The 20,481-nt window shown below is 46.2% G+C and overlaps 1 protein-coding gene across 16 annotated transcripts in view; it reads right to left on the bottom strand.

Annotated features, from left to right (window-relative positions):
• Positions 1 to 20,481, bottom strand: part of ADGRG2 (adhesion G protein-coupled receptor G2) — a 110,665-nt gene that overhangs the window by 50,106 nt on the left and 40,078 nt on the right. The gene's annotated exons all lie outside the window — the stretch shown is intronic.

Here is a 20,481-nt window from a genome sequence, read left to right as displayed (position 1 = left end):
TTTAATTTTGAGAATGCTCCTGGGAGCACTAAGGGGAATCAGTCATTCACAGCTTAGTATGAATTAATTCCAATTGGCTGAAGTTTTCTCATTATGTAGCAAAGACCTACCATACTGGGCCATGTTGAAAATTTCCGGGAAGAATCAACATTCAATATGGGCTACTTGAAAATGACACATCAGTTTAGGCAGGTGAGGCAGAGTGGTGTGGGAGCGTGGCACAGGCAGGGAACAGCATGAAGGCACTGAGGAAGAGATGAGTACCAGGGAAGAGGGATGGAGAGTGATGTTGAAAGGCAACAGGGGCTAATACTGCTTCCTTTTCAATTTTGCCCAGTGGCTGACCAGAGTCACCAATTGTTCAACCTTCTCCATTGCTAAATCCTTTGACAAGAGCTGTATACCCACAGGGAAAGGGGCTCATCTGAGTTTTACCTCTTTCTTAGATGCTAGAGGAAATGGACAATTCAAGGGTAATAGGAGAGCCAGAGTGGAGAAGGAACTTTCCTGGTTGGCCATCTCTGGGTAGACAGGTTTGATATGCATGGATTCACAATCAAGAGGTAAAACCTGATCAAAACATAGATCAAGGGCCAGCCCAGCCCAGCCTACAGGGCTCCCAGCAGAGACCTACACTGATGAAGGGAGGGAACCCAGTAAATAAAAGTTAGAGGTTTTTAAATTGTTATTGTCTGCTTTTTCTCTTTTGGCATTTTTTTTCTTCTAGGGGCCCGATTACTCAGTGACTAACATTTTATTCACTTTTTCTGTCTCTCATTATAATGCTCCACATCACTCCTCTTGGTCCCACATAGAGACATCCCTTAGGCCTTACATTTTCCTGAGTATCAGCCTCTGTTTCTCTTGGGCTCTCTCCTAACTCACTTCCCATTTGTTAAAACCAAGGAGGTGTGGGCTTCCCTGGTGGCGCAGTGGTTGAGAGTCCGCCTGCCGATGCAGGGAATGCGGGTTCGTGCCCCGGTCTGGGAAGATCCCACATGCCGCGGAGCGCCAGGCCCGTGAGCCATGGCCACTGAGCCTGTGCTCCGCAACGGGAGAGGCCACAACAGTGAGAGGCCCGTGTACCGCAAAAAAAAAAAAAAAAACAACGAAGGAGGTGGTCAGCATTTCCAGTGAGTCATATATTTGAGTTCCATGCCACTCTTAGGAGACAAAACATTTCCATTGTTAAAAAGATTCGCAAGCAGAGAAATAAATTTTTCAGATTTTCCTTTGGAAATTTACAAAGAGCAAAATTTAAAGCATTATTCATTTATTGAAGTCTCGATTTAAGTCCATAAATAAAATTATTGTGAGCTGTCTATAAAATTTACTCAGTATGACTCCCTAGTGATTTTTTAAAACAAAGTCCATATATTGCAATTATGATGACCAGGAGTTTGGCATGCCTAAGCTTCGAATGGACACCAAACAGAGGAACTGGCAACTCAAGAAAGTGGCCCCCCTCGACGGGGTCTCTTTCCCTACATCACCTCCCTGGCACATTCTTTCAAATTTATTGCTACCACCTCCCCAAATCCAATCCCACATGAACAAGTGTGGTCTGAGCACTGCCATATGAATGCCTTACTGTCAATGCCTCTCCAACCCCATATATCCAAGACCCTGTCCCCCATCGCCCCACAGCATTTCCATATCATTCTTGAATTTGATGGACCTCTGGTAATACCAGCCAAACAACTGAAACTGGAGAATTCAGTATATTAGTTTCCTGTTGCTGCTGTAACAAATTACCATGAACTTAGTGGTTTAAGACAATGCAAACTTGTTACGTTAGAGTTCTGTAGGTCATTAGCCCAACATGGGTCTCACCGGACTAAAATCAGGGTGGTGTCAACAGGCTGCACACCTTTCTGGAGGCTCTGGGGGAGAACCTGTGTCCTCCTTATTTGGACAACTGGCAGAATTCAGTTCCTTGCAGTTGGAGGACGTAGTCCTCATTTTCTTGCTGGCTATAAATTGAGGGCCATTCCTCGATTCTAGAAGCCACCCACATTCCTCCATCTTCAAAGCTAGCAACAGTGGGATGGGGTAGGGGGAGTCCTTCTCATGCAGCATCCGTCTGACTCACTCTTCTGCCTTCCTCTTCCACTTTTAAGAACTCGAGTGATCAGACTGGGCCCACCCAGGCAATCCATGATCACCTCCCCATCTCCCAGTCCTGAGCTTTAATCACATTTGCAAAATCCCTTTTGTCATGTAAGGCAACATAGTTACAGGTTTGAGGCATTAGAAGGGGACATCTTTGGGGAGCCATTATTCTTCCTACATACTCAAAAATCCAGTTTTTTAAATTATGGAGAATATGAGTTGCAAGGAACCACACTTTAGGAAGAAAAATCCCACAGGGTTTTAAGCGAAGGGCCCATAAAACTAGAGTCAGTTTCAGCAACGCAGCTGAGTCTACAAACCAAAGGCTCACTCTCTGGCCATCGCTCTGGACTCCTCCTGTTCTCCACCTCCCACTCCCACCCCCAGATTCCGTCATCCATCCTATGCATTCTTCTCACCCTAACAGGGAGCTGTTGCAAGGATTAAAGAGAAGTGATGTGTGTGATGATAGTAAGAGTGAACACTGATTGATGCTTCCTGTGAGCCAGGCTTAACACACGAAGAGCTTCATACACATTTTATTATTTAATCAGCCAACGACTCTATGAAATATGTGGATTCCTTAGCATCAGTCCTTTTTAGTGCTTGAGAAACTGAGGCTGCGCAAGGTTCTGTGAATTGTTCCAGGCCTCCATGGGAATTCACTGTAGAGCTGGGATTTGAACCCAGGCAGTCTAACTTCAGAGCCTACCCTCTGGGCCTCTATTCTATCCTACCTCCAATGACAAACTGTGTAGACCATAAACTAGTAGATAAATGGAGGGTATTAATATTCCCTAATCTCTCTCTTACCTCTCCTTTCTTCCCACGCCCACTGTCCCCTTCTAAGCCCAGATCTTGATCGCCTCACACATAAGTGAAATATTAGAACCCGGAATCTTCTCATTGGCAAGGATCTTAACGTTCTTTGCGTCTGACTTCTCACCCAACTCAGTAAGCCATCCACCGAATGCACACCCTTGGCTCCCAATCCCAACTCAGCTCCCCGACAAGTTTTATCTTGCCCACACAGTGGAACTCACACTGAAGTTTCTGAAAGTTTGAATTACTTACCAACATTTAAAAATTAGGAGATTTCAAGTAGAATTCCAAATTCTTACCCTTCCAAAATTGGAAGTTTTAGATGACCCCTTTCTGTCAGCTCTCCAGCCCTCTAAAGCATGCCCTGGCATGAAACTGATGGAGATGGCTCTTTCCTCTTTGTATCTTAAAGTTTATTCACTGGCTACACCATTCACTTGGCATTTGGACATATACTGTTAGGCACTGTTATTTAACTTTTCCACTGTATGTCTTGTTTTCCCAACTAAATGCTAAGCTGCTTGATTCTTTATTATCCTCCAGGAATCCAGTGCAGGGCTTTGCATGTGGTCGATATTCAAAACATTTTTGGATTGACTGATGACATCATTAAGGAGTCTCCAGCAGTCATGAACATACGACAGGTAGTTCAAAAGCAGGAATTTAATGCAAATATTGCAAGGGGTCAGGTCCCTGTGATACAAAGCACAGCAGGGGAAAGATGGGCAAAAGATCTGAGAGCAGGGCTTCCCTGGTGGCACAGTGGTTGGGAGTCCGCCTGCCGATGTGGGGGACGCGGGTTCGTGCCCTGGTCCGGGAGGATCCCACATGCCGCGGAGTGGCCGGGCCCGTGAGCCATGGCCGCTGAGCCTGCGCGTCCGGAGCCTGTGCTCCGCAATGGGAGAGGCCACAACAGTGAGAGGCCCGCGTACCGAAAAACAAACAAACAAACAAAAAAAGATCTGAGAGCAATGAGAAAGAGTCCATGAAGGAGAGACTTGAGAACACTTCTTAGATGGCTATGGTTCAGAATCTGTACTTTGGAAGCATAGCTATAACTGCCAATCACAGCAGGTAGCTTGCTTAACAGATCTTCCAAACGTATACTAAAATGGCCATTCAACTGCCGTATCACAAACGCTGCCCACAGCAATGATCTCAATACTGTACCCTTTATCAACCTTTCCTCTTCCTAATGCCCTCTCCCTGCTCGCTCACTCCTCATTCCTGGGATCACCTCCCAAATAACCTGCACCCAAGTCATACAAGGTCATGTCTGAGGGTTCTGAGGTTTTCATTTTCCTTCTGCTATTTGATATGCGGGAGATGTAAGACTTAAAATGTCAGACAGTTGGTTCTCTTTACACCCAGCACATTCTCCCCGCAGTTGGATGGGAAAGATAAAGGCTTAATCTTCTAGGAGTGGATCTAAAAAGAATACAACTAGCCCCCCTTGCATGAATGTTTTAGAGCCAACTAAAATTTGTAATCTGGTGACAGTCCTTCTCTGGATTGAATTACTGTTCCATAGAGAGATGACTCAAAACAAGGTGCCACGCCTAGGCACTCTTATACAGGGACCCCAAACAAAACAATATGATTATGACAGTGGCTCTCCGGGGCTTGGGACAACAGACACTCTTACAAGAACTGTAATTTTCAGATTTTACTACATAACCAACAAAATGACTGAAAACATTTCTACTTCGGCACAGCCAAAATGTGTTTACTTGAGCTGTGACCATCTCACGTCACAGTGCTCAATAAATACTCTGACACAACGTTTTTATTAAACAATTGATAATGACATCCCTAAAGAAAACTTCAGCTCCTAGCTGGTGGAATTTCCCAAAGTGCAAACGATTGGCAATTCTAGGTGGGCCTTGGCCAAAATGGGAAGTGGGTGAAACATGGTCTTGATCCCCCAGCCCCTGGGTCTTGCTCCTCTCCCGTCCTCAGACGGTACCACTCACCTGCCCTCTTGCCCCTTAACCCCTCCAGAACTGACCTGGCCTCTCTCAGGGGTTAACAGACAGTCCCCTCCCTTGAGGATCTAGGAGATGCATTTTGGAGTGTCCATAAATGCCCTAAAATAGAATGCAAATTTGTGTGTATTCATATGCATTTTTTTTCTGGAAAGGGTAGAGTCCCAAAAGGGACTCTATTTTAAATTAACAAGCATGTATATAGCATTACTGTGACCAGGCACTTCATAAATATTAACTCATTTAGTCCTCATAACAACAATACGAGGCAAGTTACCCCATTTTACAGATGGGGAAACTGAGGCACAGGGAGGTCAAATAACGTGTGTAGTAAAGGGACAGAGCTAGGATCTGAGCCTAGGCTTTCAAGCCCCACTATACTGGGCTGCTTCTCTTCTTGGGCTGTGGTCTAAAACAGTGAAGAGCCACTGACCTGCTGGCCATCCACCCCATTCCACTGGGAGGGATGTACACTTTAGGAAGGAGGAGAGCCTTGAAATAAACTGTTTCTGACAGGTGGGGGATATTAGGGCATCATCCCCCCTTCCCAGCCGCCCTGAAGTTAGACACATAGACAATAATCTAGGCTGCCCGTCAAGGCCAGTGCAGATAATGGAGTATTTGGGTTGTGTTTTCCATTATAAAATGCTAGCCATAACTTGGGTTCACTCTACTTTTGAAGGCTGGTAGCTTCTGGAGCTTTTTCAGTCTGAAAGGTAAATACTGCTTAGTGTTTCAGGGGGAAGAGAGGGAGAGAGGCAAACTGGCCTCTATTGAACACTTATTACAGTGGCATTATACCCATGCTTCTTCATGGAATCTCCCCACATGCCCATGAAACATGGCCCTCTATCCAGACCTCATCTCCCCCTCCACTCCCCTCACCCAACACTCTGGTGTCCCTGCTGTTCCTCCAACACACTGGGCATAGTCCCACCTCAGGGCCTTTGCACTTGCTGCTTCCTCTGCCTGAAACACTTTTCCCACAGAGACCCCCTTGGTTTGCCCTGCTGCCGCTTTCAAATGTTGCTCAAATATCACTTTCTCTGAGAGACTGATCCAGACCACTCTATTTAAAATCACACTTTCCTCCTTTGCCCGACCCTTTCCATCCCCTTACCCACAACACTCCTTGCCATCCAAACAGTATGTATATATTTATGTATGCGTGTATTTATGTATGTGTGTAAACACACACACACACACACACACACACACAGCCCTAAGAGGGGGTCTCTCCTAACGTTCTGTGCCCTAGACCCCTCACTTGCCTCATCCAAGTCCCAGCCCTGTGTAATATGTAAGATTTTGGGACTTCCCTGGTGATGCAATGGTTAAGAATCCACCTGCCAATGCAGGGGACACGGGTTTGAGCCCTGGTCCGGGAATATCCCACGTGCCGCAGAGCAACTAAGCCCATGCGCCACAACTACTGAGCCTGCACTCTAGAGCCCGTGCGCCACAACTACTGAGCCCGTGCGCCACAACTACTGAAGCCCACGCGCCTAGAGTCCGTGCTCCGCAACAAGAGAAGCCACCGCAATGAGAAGTCCGCACACCACAACGAAGAGTAGCCCCAGTTTGCCGCAACTAGAGAAAGCCCGCGCGCAGCAATGAAGACCCAACGCAGCCACAAAAAAAAAGAAATTTTTTGGCCCCCAAGAACCAATTTTCATTCCCATGGGAGCGAAGTGGCCCCCATAGAGAATGCACACTCCAGGGCTATCTCCGTTTCCTCCCGAAGAGATCCAGCTTAAGGAAAGCAACATTTGCCCGGGTGCCCCTCTCCTCCCAGATCCCCACTAGTGTCTCGGGTGATTCTGCTGTTAGTCAGTCGACATGTTCTTTCACCCCAAAGCACCTGTCATTTATGGGTAGTGAGAGTTCCCTATGGTAGATGTTTAAGTGCAGAAGCACCTGGAAGTGGGCGGAGGGCACCAGTGGGTAGGGTACAGAAACTTCCAGTCTCCCTCAGATCACACCATTCTTTGCCAGCTCACAGGTGAGCAGTGACCCCCTCGGCATCTTAGCTTAGGTTCTCCGGGGGTGCGGAGCCTAAGGTAAGGACTTGGCTGCACAATGAACTCCCCATTCTCCCCAGCCCCTGGCACAGAACAATATTTTTTTTATATAGCTATGAAATAAACGAGGAGGGTGATCTGAAGTGGGACGGCCAGACAGCAGGCTATTGCAGTAAATTAGCCAAGACATGATGACGACTTGAACCAGTGCTTGGGAAGCTGGCATGAAAAGAGAGGTTCAACAGACACTTTTAAGGTTAGATGAGAGGATGTAGGGGATGTTGCGGTGAGGGAGAAGCAGAATAGTTAACCTATCAAACCCCAACAGTGCAGATGACATTGCTCTGAATCCCTCAAGTGCGGCAGGTAGGTTAACAAGTAACAAATGTTGGCGAGGATGTAGAGAAAAGGGAACCCTCGTACACCTGGTGGGAATGTATATTGGTGCAGCCACTGTGGAAAACAGTAGGGAGGTTTCTCAAAAAGCTAAAAATAGAACTACCATATGACCCAGCAATTCCACTCCTGGGTATATATCCAAAAAAACCCCTAAAACCACTAATTCAAAAAATTCTGAAGCAATTAGAACAAATGGCCTATAGCTGTACTGTTCAATATGGTAGCCACTAGCCACGTGTGGCTATTTAAATTTAAAGTTAAATAAAAATTTTTTTATTTTTATTTATTTATTTATTTTTTTGGCGGTATGCGGGCCTCTCACTGTTGTGGCCTCTCCCGTTGCGGAGCACAGGCTCCGGATGCGCAGGCCCAGCGGCCATGGCTCACGGGCCCAGCCGCTCCGCGGCATATGGGATCCTCCCAGACCGGGGCACGAACCCGTATCCCCTGCATCGGCAGGCGGACTCTTAACCACTGCGCCACCAGGGAGGCCCGTAAAGTTAAATAAAATTTAAAATTCAGTTTCTCAGTCACATTTCAAGTGCTTAATGGCCACATGTGGTTGGTGGCTACTGTACTGGACAGATATAGAACACTTCCATTATCACAAAAATTTCTATTAGATCATGCTGGTCTCTAGTGATGACGGCTAGTTTTTACGGAGTTCTTACAACGTGTCAAATGCATTTCAGCCATCTGTTTTACATGCATTAACTCATTTAATCTGCATATAACTCTATGAGAGAGATACTGCTACTTTACAGATAAGGAAACTGAAGCACAATGATTAAATACCTTGGTACAGTCAGAGTTAATAAATGGCAGAGGTAAGACTTGACCCCAGGAAGCCCAGAGCCTGTAGTCTTAACCTTATACCATATTGTGGAGGTCCCAGTGGCCTGGGTTGGTACACAGGGAGTGGGCAGCTCTGGTGGAGTCTCCTGACTACAAATGTCTCTCTCCTGATTGGACAGTGATAATCTGGTAGTGCCCAGAATAGCCTCCTCCAGCTTTCTTAGATTGTATGAACCTGGGTTCATACATGATCTCAAGAAAGAAGGGATGCCGAGCCCATCCCACCCCACCTTCCAATAACAGAATGAATGAGATGTACCAACTACCTTGCCTCATTAGTTAAGGTAAGGCAAGTTGCCACAATAAATAAATGCTGAAATCTCAGACACTTTAAAAAAAAAAGGTAGGGCCTCCCTGGTGGCGCAGTGGTTGAGAGTCCGCCTGCCGATGCAGGGGATACGGGTTCGTGCCCCGGTCTGGGAGGATCCCATATGCCGCGGAGCGGCTGGGCCCGTGAGCCATGGCCGCTGGGCCTGCGCATCCGGAGCCTGTGCTCCGCAACGGGAGAGGCCACAACAGTGAGAGGCCCGCATACCGCAAAAAGAAAAAAAAAAAAAAAAAAAAAAAAAAGGTAATTTTCCAGGTGTGAAGTCCAATCAGCAGCCTAGAGTGGAGGGTAGGGTGGGACAGAGAGAGCAGCATCTGCTCCATGCAGTCATTCAGGGACCCAGGCTGACAGAGGCACTGCGATTTTCAACATGAAGATTCCAAGTTTGCTCTGGAGAGCAACATCCAGCCAGGCAAACAGGTGGGAGATTTTCTTTTTTTTTTTTTTGCGGTACGCAGGCCTCTCACTGTTGTGGCCTCTCACTGTTGTGGCCTCTCCCGTTGCAGAGCACAGGCTCCAGACGCGCAGGCTCAGCGGCCATGGCTCACGGGCCCAGCCGCTCCGCAGCATGTGGGATCCTCCCAGACCGGGGCACAAACCCGTGTCCCCTGCATTGGCAGGCGGACTCTCAACCACTGTGCCACCAGGGAAGCCCCAGGTGGGAGATTTTTAATGGCTAAGCCCGGAAGTGGCAAACATCATTTCTCCCCACACCCACTGGCCAGAACTCAGCCACATGGCCACTTCTAACTGCAAGGGAGGCTGGGAAATGTAGTCTAGCTGTGTGCTAAGGAAGAAAAAATAAAGCTTTGGTGAGCTGCCAGCCAGTCTCTGCCACATCAGATTTAATTTGAGTGCTGTAGAGTAATGATACCCATTAAAACAATGATAGGACAAAATTAATGCTAAAATCACTCTCCCCAGTCATTTTCTCTCCAGTTCTTTGACCTTATATTGACTAGGTCAAAAGTCAGGGAATCAATATGAATCAGAGGAGGGGGAGTCCTTGTCACTCTGAGGCTGAATATGAATCCCCCCTTCTCTGTGACTCACGTCCCCAGCTTTGCTCCTAGCTAACAACCATATCATGTTTTTTTCATGACCCCCAACTGTAGAACTCCTATGTGACAAACAAGTTCTGTAAACAGTGACATCCTAGTAAAAGCCACAGAGAATGGCTGAATTATGGATATTCTTGCTGCATCCTACTTAGTTGAAAAAGTTGTATTTTTGAGTTCCCTCTGTTTTGAAGCCATGTAAACCTTAACCTTTGCTGTAGCACTTCTGGGTAGAAGATTCTTAGGAGGCCCTTAGGCCTTTGTATGTTGGTGGCTCCTGTTCTACTGTTTTCCCCTTCTATTGTCTTTGGCTTGTCATGAGCTTTGAAGTCTGATCTGGGACTCCTCACTTTTAATAATGTATAACTCTTGAGTTAGTCATCTCCATGTGAATAAAAGGCCCATGTCCAAAAAATTCCAATGGATGAATGAGCATGCCTCCTTAACCAACTTTAAATGTGATTAAGAGACTAGGCTCTTGAGAGAGAGGTCCAAATCCTTGCTCTGCCTTGAGTTAAGTTTCTGACATTTCTCTGCTTATATTTGTTCATCTGTAAAAATGGGGGTGATTACTTTGAATGAAATTATATTACATTTACAAAGTATTTTTATTTATCACAGTTCCAACAGTAAGTTGTAATTATTATTACTATTTTTAAAATTCTTATTCATTTATTTATTTATTTTTTGGCTGCACTGGGTCTTTCTTGCTGCACATGGGTTTTCTCTAGTTGCATCGAGCGGGGGCTACTCTTTACTGCGATGCACAGGCTTCTCATCAAGGTGGCTGCTCTTGTTGCGGAGCATGGGCTCTAGGTGCGTGGGCTCAGGAGTTGTGGCACGCGGCCTCAATAGTTGTGGCTCGTGGACTCTAGAGCTCAGGCTCAGTAGTTGTGGTGCACGGGCTTAGCTGCTCCGCGGCATGTGGGGTCTTCCCAGACCAGGGTTCCAACCTGTGTCCCCTGCATTGGCAGGCGGATTCTTAATCACTGAGCCACCAGGGAAGTCCCTGTAATTATTATTAATTCAGTCTGCATGATTCTGTGTCTTTGGATAAAGTTTACCTTTATGTAATAAACTGTTTTTTTTCCTTAAAACAAACAACGTGATATCAGTAATTTGCAGAGGGGCGTTTTTAAAAAATCATAAAGATAGTTTCTTTCCAAGATTTGCATGTATGTGATTTCCATTCTAACTTTAAAACATTCGTATCTATTCACTAATGCTTGATTAGTGAGAATATCTATTACAACACTATGTTCGTCTAACTCAAGTTTCCATGGGTTAGCATCATAGGAAGACATCTCCTAGGAAGACCGTGGAGTTCCATCACTTTGTATTACACATCAGGAAATGGAAGTTCATAGAAATCCATTTCAGAGGTGAAGGAGACTTGAAGATGACCTAGTATAATATTGTAAATCCAGAAAAGTGGCAAAGGTAGTGACTTATACTATATTTCTTTACTTCAAAAATTGTTTATTTACCCACAATAGACTGCATGAGAAAATAGAGTGTGATGTTTGCTTTGTTTGAAATTATATCTCTCCTGGTTTTCTACTACTGATCACAAACACTGGATGCAGTTATCTTTGTTGTCTTTGCTCAGCACAAAAATGGGAGGAAAATTTTACTTAAATAAACCATTTGAAAGATAGTATCTTTTAGGACTTGCAGTTCACTGGAAGAAAAGAATTACAGCATAAGCCATAGGTCTGGTAAAGACTAAATACCAAACTAGTCCAAGCCCCTCAGTCTACAAGGGAGGAAAGAAGCTCAGAACATGAAGGGCTTTGCCCAAAGCTTATTCACTTATTCCAATTTTTGAAGGCCAATTGTATGCCAGGCACTGGGGTTATAGCAGGAATAAAACCAAACCCCTGGCCTCAAACAGAGTTTACATTTTAGTGATATTATGCAACTCACTTGAAAGTTTTAAAATTCTACTTTGAAAAAAATCCTATGACTGAAACTTCTTCACTAATTCAAACTCATCCCTCCTGCTTGTACACCAAAACCCAGAATTGGTTAGCCTTTACTGTGAATCCAAATCAGTAACCAGTGTAGTGACAAATCATATTTTACATTAGGAGCAAGGCAAAAGAGGCTACAGAGTTGAAACACAAGACAGCTATGTGTTCAGTCCTTGTTTATTCAATTAATCAGATAATTATAAGCAATTCTCATTTATTCACCAAAGCAAGACCACCACCCATTTGATAGTTTTCATTTCTCTCGTCCTTAAATTAACAAAATTCTATACTATACTAAATACTAGAGCAACAAGAGAGTAACTTTTACTTTATGCTGTGTGCATTCCTAAAGGGAAAGAAGAGGGAAGGGTACAGGTCAAATCCGACACTGATGTTAAAACCAAACACAATTGCCACAGACATTGTTGCAAAAGCACCCTCAATTTATCTTGATGGAGTTTTTTTTTTACAGCACTGTGATCTTGTGAACATGAGCCTTCTTGCCAAGATCAATCTGTTTCTTGTTATTTCCTTGAAGGAAAGATGTACCCACATCAAGGTTCATTTCAACACCATGTTCTCTTGGAACATCAACTTACTTCTTAATAGATTAAATCAGCGGAACTATTGCTTTTATTCCTCAGATCTCTCTTAATCTTTATCTAGTCCTTTGGAGGTACAAACCCATTCCAGGATAAATGAATATGGCAAAGTTTCAGTCAAAGTCGTGTAAAAAAATATTTTCAACTGCTTCAGGGACTAAACACTGAGGAAGTGGTTAAGGACACAAGTTCTAAAATGCCACCATTTCTACTTTCCAGCTGTGTGAACTTGGAAGTGACTCAAACCGTCCAAGCTTCAGTTTCCTCATCTAGAAAATGAAGGATTAACACCTGACCGTAACTATTATCAGGATTCACGAAGGTAATGCATGAAGCACTGAAAACGATGTGACACACAGTAAACCTTTGTAAAGTTAACTCTTAGATGTGTTAGAATGCTTTCAGAGGCAAGTCGCAGAACATTCAGTTAAAAGTATCACAGGGCCTCCCTGGTGGCGCAGTGGTTAAGAGTTCGCCTGCCGATGCAGGGGATACGGGTTCGTGCCCCGGTCCGGGAGGATCCCATATGCCGCGGAGCGGCTGGGCCCGTGAGCCATGGCCGCTGGGCCTGCGCGTCCGGAGCCTGTGCTCCGCAACGGGAGAGGCCACAACAGTGAGAGGCCCGCATACCGCAAAAAGAAAAGAAAAAAAAAAAAAAAAAAGTATCACAAACATTAAGGACATTCAATTAGCCCACCTAACAAGAACTCCAAAAGCAGAGTTAGTTCTAAGGCTGGTCCTACAACTCAGTGATGGCAACAAAGATCCAGGCCTTTTCCAGCCTTCTGGTCATTCAACCTCAGGATACAGTTAGTTCAGGGACTCAACCTTTCAAAAACTCTGGTTATCTCCACTTTCTACTTGCACTCCCTAGCTCCTCTCAGTGTTTTTAAGATGGCTACCACTGTTTCAGGCATCAAATCCAAACACGAAAATGTCTAGGCACAGCACTATCCAATAGAACTTTCTACAACGATGGAAATATTCTATATCTGCACTGTCCAGTATGGCAACCACTAGCCCCATGTGAACACCGAATGCCTGAGATGCGACTTAGTGTGACTGAGGAACTGAATTTTTAATTTCACTTAATTTTAATTAATTTAAATTTAAATAGCCACATGTGCCTAGTGGCTATCATATTGGACAGTGCGTGTCCAGAGTAAGAAGAGAAACTCTTTTTCATTGAGTCTCAGGAGTGGGGATGTTTTCCTAGAAGTCCCCCAGCAGATTTTCTCAGGTGTCTTTTTGGTCAAAAGTCAGTCACAGGGCTTCCCTGGTGGCGCAGTGGTTGAGAGTCCGCCTGCCAATGCAGGGGACACGGGTTCGTGCCCTGGTCTGCGAGGATCCCACATGCCGCAGAGCAACTAGGCCCGTGAGCCACAACTACTGAGCCTGCGCGTCTGGAGCCTATGCTCCGCAGCAAGAGAGGCCGCGACAGTGAGAGACCGTGATGAAGAGGGGCCCCCGCTTGCCGCAACTGGAGAAAGCCCTCGCACAGAAACGAAGACCCAACACAGCCAAAAATAAATACATAAATAAATAAATAAATAAATGTAAAAATAAAAAAATCTTATAAAATATATAGACATGGGCCTCCCTGGTGGCGCAAGTGGTTGGGAGTCCGCCTGCCGATGCAGGGGATGCGGGTTCGTGCCCCGGTCTGGGAGGATCCCATGTGCCGCGGGGCGGCTGGGCCCGTGGGCCATGGCCGCTGAGCCTGCGCGTCCGGAGCCTGCGCGTCCGGAGCCTGTGCTCCGCGACGGGGGAGGCCACAGCAGTGGGAGGCCCGCATACCGCAAAAAAATAAAATAAAATAAAAAATAAAATATATAGACATAATTTAGATGTACAAACAATAGTGACAATAAACAACTTAAAAAGAAATCCTTGAGCTTTCCTTTGATGTCTAGGATGACTCCATCTTGTTTTGGAGCCTCCATTCCAGAGGTACAGGAAAGGGATCCTTAAACCTGATGATTTAAGTTAGCTCTCTCTTCTGCTCTAAAATGGTCTCTAGGTAACTCAACGTCTTCCAGATAAATGCGCAATCTTCGTTTTCCCTCCTCTTCCTTCTGGTAGTCAAGATGGCTTCCAGGTTAGGAATGGGGTGCCAGTGTTCTGCACAGCAGGGAGAAAGGACCTACATCACCTCGTGCTGAGCCCTGGGTTCTCAAGGGCCTCTCCAGGGATCTCCCTCACCCTGCAGGGTTCCTGGGGGTCCAGCTGGCATCCACTGCTGAAGGCTGTGTCCAGTGTGCCCCATGTTCTAGTCTCTCAGAATCCCACCCTGGCCTGGGGGTCCCTCTCTTGCTGACTTAGGTCCTCTCAGCTCTCACCACTGGGTGTCTGTCACATCCTCCATCTGGCCCCTGGTCTCAGCTGTCCACACCGTCATCTCTGCAGCCCTGTCCCTGCCCCTGGCTCTCAACAGAGCTACCCACTAGGAACATGAGGGCAATTTCGAATCCCTTCCCTGTCACACAAGAGATGGCAAAGACCTGGAGAGGACACCACCTCCAGCCTTCACTCTGCCTAAACACACTGTGCCACCATTTCTCATCTCTGCCACTGCCCCATGTTGATTTACAGGCCACTGTAAGGGGTTCTCATCCGGAGTTCTAAGTGGAAAGTGGGACACAATGTCCTCTGCTTTCAGTTTCCCCCTCAACCCATCTAGATTCTCTATCATTCCTTGTCACCACTTCTACCTGCCAGGATAAGAGTCAGGGCCCAGCAGAAGTGACCTCATGCCTGTGTGGAATTTTGGGGGCTTGGGAAATTGGCTGAGTATCAGATCAGCACTATGGTATTTATAATCTCAATTTAACAGATAGGAAAGTGAGAGACAAGGAGACCAGCACTGGGTTTGGAAAGAAGAACAAAGACTTGGATGGACAAAGCATGAGACGGTAAGAGGAGACAAGCCAGTGAGGCCTTGGAGAAGGGGAATTAGAGAGAAATCTATCACTGGAAATGCCTTCAGCACAGAAAGATCTAGATCCAGCCCAGAAAGACAGTAAGTTGGGATTATAGCTCATGAGGTCACCAAACTGGCTCAAATGTGTACTTGTTTCCAAATGGGGACGACAACTCTGCAAGAATGAAATTATAACCGTCTTCCATTAATACGTCATCTCACGCTCTGGAAAACAGTTGTACCTAAAAGAAGACCTTCTTGGAAGACAAAAGAGAAGAAGCAGTGGAAGGAAGGAAGGAAGGGAGGGAGGGAGGGAGGGAGGAAGAAAAGAAAAGAGGTATTGGCACAGCCCAAGAGAGCTAGAGGCTAGAGGTAAGTTACCTGCCAAAACTTATTTGGGTTTCTGGTAGACCAAGAATGACTCCCTCGAACATCACCAAATTACACAACTGAAGTGTCAAGGTCTAAGGGTTTTCTCTATTGGTCAGTGGCCTAACAAGAGAGTGTCAGTCCGGGGAGAATATATGGGGATATATGTATATGTATAGCTGATTCACTTTGTTATACAGCAGAAACTAACACACCATTGTAAAGCAATTATACTCCAATAAAGATGTTTTAAAAAAAAAGGGAGGGGCTTCCCTGGTGGCGCAGTGGTTGAGAGTCCGCCTGCTGATGCAGGGGACGCGGGTTCGTGCCCCGGTCTGGGAAGATCCCACATGCCGCGGAGCCATGGCCGCTGAGCCTGTGCGTCTGGAGCACAGGCTCCGCAACGGGAGAGGCCACAGAAGTGAGAGGCCCGAGTACCGCAAAAAACAAACAAACAAAACAAACCAAAAAAGGGAGTGTCAGCCCAATCCCTCCTCACTGTCAAGAGACACTGAGTCATCTCTCAGGTTTCCAGGGTGAAGCTACTGTGTTTGCAGTCCAGATACCCCAGAGCCAGGGGCAACGGCTGCTCCCTGGCAGTCTACTTCAGGCTCCCTCTCCGTCTTCTCTCCATGCCTCAGTGCCACGTTCATTCAGTCTTCACTTACTGGGCAACCCGGTATAGCATGAACAGTACGGGCTACTGATTCCAATGGGGGATCCTCCAAGCTGTGTGACTCTGGGCAAATGACTTACTCTCTTTAACACTCAGTTGCTTCATCTGCAAACTGAGACTTAAAATATCTACCATAAAGAGTTTTTGGGAGGATTAAATGAGATGATCTATATCACGGCCTGCCCCAGAGCTGGCCCTCTGCCTGCTTTCACCCCATTAGTTTCCCACCCACCTTGCCAAACCTTCATTCTCCCTTCTCACATGGCACAGACCATGTGCTAAAAGGACTCATGATGCAAAGGAAGTACATCATGACATGATACAAAGTGACAAGCATAAAAAGACATGGATAAACAGAAAAGGGAGCACTGGCAGAAGAGATTTAATTCTTATGAAGACGTGAGGGGAGGTTTCACAGAGGCAGTAATACTGGGCTGGACTTGGAAAATGAGTGTGTTTCCAAATGGGGATGAACCCAGGAAGCAGAGGGAGGGAGTAGGGGAGTGAGGTAGGGAAGAGAGTAAAGCCAATAATGGGTACGTTAATTAGCACACGGCTACTATGGGCAACTGTGGCCCAATCCAACAATCTCCTAGGTGTATAGAACACACCTTAGCATTGTCCCACCAAGGGACAAGGAAGCTGGCATAGGTAAACACGAACTCCCATTCTTCACTGCTTTGGGATATTAACTCCCTGGCACTACTAGCTTGTTCCATGTACAGGCCAAGCATGGGCGCATGGGTACAGATCATTCTCAGTCAGGGAGACATGGGAGCCACGAGCATGTGCAGGATCTGTCTGTAGGTGACCTCTGGGTGGGCCAAGGGGAGATGGGCAGAGCAGCAATAGCATCTGCTACAGGCGGCTGAACATTTAACTAGACTCACCCACGGATTTGGCCAAAGGCCGTATGTTAAAGGCCTACAGCACTGACTCACACTTCAGGATTTAGTTACAGTTTGTACTGTTCTCATGTGTCACAGTCATGTCCCTCCAACTGGAGTGTAAATTTCCTGGAGTCAGAGATGATGTCCTCTCAGCAGCCAGTAATGCTAGGCACACAGCAGGCACTCATTACCATGCAACTGATTATCCAGTGTAGAAGTAGCAGGTCCCCTTGGCCTTCATCAAAGACCAGACCTAAGCCATCCTGAACCGAAAAGAACCTGCCTCAGTCCAAAGCTGTTCAGAGATGATGCCTATAAGCCGTCTGGATGATCCAGTCCAATATCCAGTCCAAAAGTGGATTCCACCTTTATGGTTAACCTACAGCTACACAACCACCAAGCAGAGTACACAACCTAGTGTAGCAGAGAAGTTAAGAATGCTGAAGACAGGATAGTGTAGTGGCTAAACACACAAACTTTGGGTCAGATGGCCTGAGTCTGAATTGCAACTCTGCAACCAAAATGTTTAACCTAGGGCAAGTTGCTTACCTTCTCTGTGCCTCGGCTTCCTGTAAGTCTGTAAAACGGAGCCTAATACTAGTGCCTACTTCAAAGAACAGCGGCTGGCACAAGGTAAATATTATCAAAGTGATTATTAAATAACATGAATACTTAGTTGGAGTTCTGAAAGACAATAACGAACTCCTATTTGGCCCTTTCCAGATCCCAAAACACTTCATTCAGAAAAACCTTTGGGGCTCCCCTGGTGGCACAGTTGTTGAGAGTCCGCCTGCTGATGCAGGGGACAAGGGTTCGCGCCCTGGTCCGGGAAGATCCCACATGCCGCAGAGCGGCTGGGCCCGTGAGCCATGGCCGCTGAGCCTGCACGTCCGGAGCCTGTGCTCCGCAGCGGGAGAGGCCACAACAGTGAGGGGCCCGCGTACCGCAAAACAAAACAAAACAAAAAACAAAAAAAGAAAAACCTATGCATATGCAATGTTATATGTCAATAAAGCTGGAAAAAGAAACAGAAAAAAGAAAAAGAAAAACATTGGCCATCATGGAGGGGGTTTTTTTGTTTGTTTTTTTTTAACATATATTGAGCCTTAACAAGAGCCCAGGGCTTCCCTGGTGGCGCAGTGCTTAAGAATCCATCTGCCAATGCAGGGGACACAGGTTCGAGCCCTGGTCCAGGAAGATCCCACATGCCGCGGAGCAACTAAGCCCATGCGCCACAACTAATGAGGCTGCGCTCTAGAGCCCGCGAGCCACAACTACTGAGCCCACATGCGACAACTACTGAAGCCCGCACACCTAGAGTCCATGCTCTGCAACAAGAGAAGCCACCGCAATGGGAAGCCCATGCACCGCAGCAAAGAGTAGCCCCTGCTGGCCGCAACTAGGGAAAGCCCGCGTACAGCAACAAAGACCCAATGCAGCCAAAAATAAATAAATTAATTCTTTTAAAAAAGATTTAAATAAATAAATAAAAATAAAGAGTATATGAATACCCTTCCCCGACCAGGGATCAAACCTGGGTCCACGGCAGTGAAAGCGCCAAGTCTTAACCACTGCACCACCAGGGAAGCCCTCAACAGTGTTTTAATCTGTTGCAAGTTTTCCATTTAGTTTGTGTGCATCTGTGTGTGTGTGTTGTATTTATGCTGTTGTTTGCTGCTAGTATTTGCTTTAACCAACAAAGATTCCTTGGTCTTGCAACTCTCTTCTAAACAAGTAAGGTATTTCTCTGTGTGTCCTTAATAATGTCTTCTTAAATACTGATTCTTTATATTTGCATAGCACTGTATTCTTTTGGCAGTTATACTCAAAGATATTGCAGCCCTGGTGTTTCTGGACTTTTTATTGCCTTCCTCAGGTACCTTTTCCCCTTCTCACATAAGCTTCTAAGGATCCTCTTTTCTGAAATGGATGCTGCTTCATTAGGGTGATTCTCTATCTCCCTTAAATTTCCATGCAGAAGTGCCTTCAAGTAGGTACTTTTAAAAACAAATAGGGGCTTCCCTGGTGGCCTAAAATGTACCCCACCCTCACTGTCAGCCATGGAAAATAGCTGTGCGAAATCAGCCACGTCAAGCAGTTGTGCAGGGGGCTTCCCTGGTGGCGCAGTGGCTGAGAGTCCGCCTGCCGATGCAGGGGACACGGGTTCGTGCCCCGGTCCGGAAAAATCCCACATGCCGTGGAGTGGCTGGGCCCGTGAGCCATGGCCGCTGAGCCTGCGCGTCCGGAGCCTGTGCTCCGCAACGGGAGAGGCCACAGCAGTGAGAGGCCCGTGTACCGCAAAACAAACAAACAAACAACAAAAAAAACCCCAAATAAACACCAGAAATATACCCTCACATATATGGTCAATTAATTTTTGACAAAGGTGCCAAGACCACTCAGTGGGGAAAAGACAGTGTTTTCAACAAATGGTACTGGGAAAACTGGATGTCCACATGCAAAATAATGAAGTTGGATTCTTACCTTACAACATATACAAAATGAACTCAAAATGGATCAAAGGACCTAAACATAAAAGCTAAAACTATAAAGTTCTTAGAAGAAAAATAGGGAAAAATCTTCATGACATTTCTTGGATATGACAGCAAAAACACAGGCAATAAAGTAAAAATAGACAAATTGGACTTCATCGAAATTAAAAACTTTTGTGCATCAAAGAACACTATTAAAAGAGTGAAAAGGGGGGCTTCCCTGGTGGCGCAGTGGTTGAGAGTCCGCCTGCCGATGCAGGGGACGCGGGTTCGTGTCCCGGTCTGGGAGGATCCCACATGCCACGGAGTGGCTGGGCCCGTGAGCCATGGCCGCTGAGCCTGCGCGTCCGGAGCCTGTGCTCCGCAGCGGGAGAGGCCACAACAGTGAGAGGCCCGCGTACCGCAAAAAAAAAAAAAAAAAAAGAGTGAAAAGGGACTTCCCTGGTGGCGCAGTGGTTAAGAATCTGCCTGCCAATGCAGGAGACACGGGTTTGATCCCTGGTCCAGGAAGATCCCACATCCTGCAGAGCAACTAAGCCTGTGCGCCACAACTACTGAGCCTGTGCGCCACAACTACTGAGCCTGTGTGCCACAACTACTGAAGCCCGTGTGCTCTAGGGCTCGTGCTCCACAACAAGAGGAGCCACCACAATGAGAAGCCCGCACACTGCAATGAAGAGTAGCCCCCACTTGCCACAACAAAAGAAAGCCCGTGCACAGCAACGAAGACCCAACGCAGCCAAAAAAAAAAAAGAGTGAGGAGACAACTCACGGAAGGGGGAAAATATTTGCAAATCATATATATAATAAAGGATTAATATCCTGAATATATAATGAACTCCTAAAACTCAATGACAACAAAAAACCCCAAACAACCCAATTCAAAAATGGACCAAAGATTCAAATAGTCATTTCTCTAAAGAAGATACACAAATGGCTAATAAGCACATGAAAATATGTTCAAAATCACTAATCATTA

Source organism: Mesoplodon densirostris, chromosome X (assembly GCF_025265405.1).
Source record: "Mesoplodon densirostris isolate mMesDen1 chromosome X, mMesDen1 primary haplotype, whole genome shotgun sequence".
Classification (NCBI taxonomy): Eukaryota; Metazoa; Chordata; class Mammalia; order Artiodactyla; family Ziphiidae; genus Mesoplodon; species Mesoplodon densirostris.
This window is presented reverse-complemented; position numbering and strand designations above follow the sequence as displayed.